The 3,170-nt window shown below is 40.4% G+C and overlaps 1 long non-coding RNA gene across 1 annotated transcript; it reads right to left on the reverse strand.

Moving 5' to 3' along the window:
* Positions 1 to 2,845, reverse strand: LOC141380569 (uncharacterized). Its single transcript, XR_012398798.1, has 3 exons — positions 2,747 to 2,845; positions 2,180 to 2,300; positions 1 to 1,277 (listed from the first exon to the last, which is right to left on the reverse strand). It is a non-coding gene; the product is annotated as an uncharacterized lncRNA (long non-coding RNA).
* Between the last annotated feature and the right edge of the window lie 325 nt (positions 2,846 to 3,170).

Consider the following 3,170-nt stretch of genomic DNA (forward strand, 5'->3'; position numbering starts at 1 on the left):
CACTGAATGTATTTTAATTATATTACAACATCGATGCTGTAAAAGGAACCGTATAAAATGGAAAAAAAAAAACACAATAAGTTTATAAGTTGAAAGTTTATAATTATGGGAACAACACTAGCTCGGCATATACCCAATAGTATGTCAAATTGAAGTTGAATGGATCTTATTTATAATGTCTTGCCAAATTTCCTCTGGGAGAATCAACTCAAATTCATTTTCACATTGTTGCTTCGACTTTGTTACTGAAGTTAGATTTTGTACTTTTATCAATGTTTTAAATATTTTAAATTGATATATTGTCTGGGTTGGTATTGTATATTGTGCCACAAAACCTTGTAATAAACTGCCAGCACATTTTCTGTTGTTTTACAGACTTCTCTCTCTATATATATTTGATTTTCTTATACATTATAATATTTCAAACAACTAAAATGTCAATATGTTGCATTTACACTGCACATCTTGATGGATCTTCAATTTTTTTTGTTGACCAGCTAATTCCTGCACGCCGCCGGACAAACACTAGTTGCTTTTAACACACAAGAGTGGGTTCTTTTGCTGTCATCTTTAAGGTGCGCCTGCTCCTGTTTTGAAAGGCGTGGCTTTGGATGGGGGGGGGGGGGGGGTCTAATATTTTGCCAAACAGTCCTTAGGGATGCGGTGACACGCAGTAAGATATTTCGCCGAACAGATCCGCCACTTTTGGCGCTCATAAACAATCATTAAGCTCTCGTACTGCAGGAATGAGGAGGTCTGCTGAAGGCGCGCAGCTGTGGTGCAGTGAGGAGTTCTCGTCTTTAATAAACTACGGCAGTTTGCGTTCACTGAACAGTAAGAATGATTAATAAATCCATATGAAACAGCCCCTTAAAAGTCACGTCTTGCTTTCAGTTTCAGGCTTTGGCGCGTTTTGCACTCACACACAAGCGTACCGCGCCAAAGCCCAAGTGAACCGCGCTCAGGCCCACCTCTTCCAACCGGGCCTGGGCCGGCCAAGTGAACCGTGCTTGAGCCCGATTCAGCGCACTCACACTTCTCAAACGATCCGGGAAACGAGCCTGGGCATGGTACGGATGGCATAGTGTGAGTAGGCCCTCAGAGATTTATGCGAAGCTGTTAGCATTGTGGAAGTATATCACCTACTGCACCTTTAATCGGAGAATTTAACTGAAAACAAACAGCTATGTTTCCCAGTGATGGGTTGCTGCTGGAAGGGCATCCACTGGGTAAACCTATGCTGGATAAGTTGGTGGTTCATTCCGCTGTGGCGACCCCTGATTAATAAATGGAATAAGCAGAAAAGAAAATGACTGAATTAATAACAAACAGGTGCTGCATATACAGATTTTAATTTTAGATTACAAGGGGTTTTTTTAATGACATGCACAGATTCATTGTTCAGCACAATACTAGCAATGTGAGCTAACAAAATCATTTGATTAGTTTTAGATCTTGCACAGTAGCATAGCAATGCCTATGCTCATTGGCGCCCTCATCAGATTACAACAGTCTAGTCCACCCCTGCTGCTTCTGCATTTTGATTAAAGAACAGCAGCAATCCAGAAAAACAAAACCCCACAGACGTGTTGCTTTCCCTTCATTTATCACTAAAGAGGCAGGAAACAGCTCTGACCCCTAGAAACCGGCCATCTGGGCCTCCTGCGGCTATTTAATTTCTACCTTCTCATCAAGCTCAGGCTTTTATCCAAAGTGACTGCACTTTTACAAGGACAGTTCTGCTGGATAACCTGAGGTGTCTTGCTCAAGGGCACAGAGACGATTGTGCACAAACCAGTCCTCGGGAGGATCAACCTGCATGCTACTGCATTACACCAGGCAGTCAACCAATATACAACAGCACTATAGTGACTGACATTGATTTAATTCCACTCAGAGTCCTGATATATTAAAATGCATCCCATCAGGCTGCTGTTTAAGTGAATGGCTTCCAGTTAAATGATGTTTGTCAGATAATTAAGAAAATGACCACCAGGTGCGGAATAACACCAAGATCAACACCAAGGGAGGATCTGAAGATGTTTTCTAGTCACTTTCCTGTTCTTATATCTTATCCACATCACTGATCAGCTTTTTATTCAGAACAGCTGTGTAAAAATGAGTGCACTTCAGTAGCACAATCTCATTTAGTTATGTTGCCAGTTAATTGGAAACCCACCACAGGGTGTCCGGTAAGAGATGTACAAGATGGTTCGGGTATGGGAGTAACCCGTTTATTGTCACCACAACTCAGTATGCCAAGGTTATTGATTAAGCATGTGTGTGTGTGTGTGGTCTTTCTATAAAACAGAAATAAAGAAGAAAAGTAAATATACATGAGAAAAATGAATCACAATATACCTATAAACAGATAAATAGATATAAGAAACAGATGACTGAGGCATAAACAAATGAATATATACATAAGGCAGCTATACAGAACACATAGTGCTCACTGGGATATGCCTGGGCATGTTCAGCATGCAAGACTATTATTGACTATTACAACTAGGTTAATTATAACTGCACAAATACTTTTAAACAACCACTTTTAAATGCAAATACAATTAAATACACATTAATAACATTAAGACAGAAAACATAATTAAAGCAGAAATATTTACGTTCTAACGTCGAGCAAACAGCTGAACGCAAAGTGAAAGCGAAGAAAACCGCTAAATGAACAGCCAAAAGTTCAGCCTACAGCACTTACAATAATATCACAAAAATCAGAAAACATACTTACTTTCATATACGCACACGACTTATAACATAAACAGGAGTTTGTCCTATGCAACGGCACAGAAAGCTTTATTTGCGATCAGTTAAGCTCACTTTCACATCTGCCGAGCGCATTGTTTTGCTGCAAGTAGCTCGGCGAAGCCGATAGGCTGGCTGCGTGTCTCTCAGCGAATGCTGATTGGCCGCTTGCCTTTCACTCAGTCTCGGTAAAAGGGAAAGAGAATTGCGATCAGCAGTCAACACATTCAAGATTATAATGGCCTTTTTAACAAGCTGATTAGTAAATATTTACACTCCCCGGCCACTTTATTAGGTACACCTGTTTGACTTCTCGTTAACGCAAATTTCTTGTCAGCCAATCAAATGGCAGCAACTCGATGCATTTAGGCATGTAGACTGGACCAGGACAATCTGCTGCAGTTTAAACC

This window comes from Danio rerio, chromosome 23 (assembly GCF_049306965.1).
Source record: "Danio rerio strain Tuebingen ecotype United States chromosome 23, GRCz12tu, whole genome shotgun sequence".
Lineage (NCBI taxonomy): Eukaryota > Metazoa > Chordata > Actinopteri > Cypriniformes > Danionidae > Danio > Danio rerio.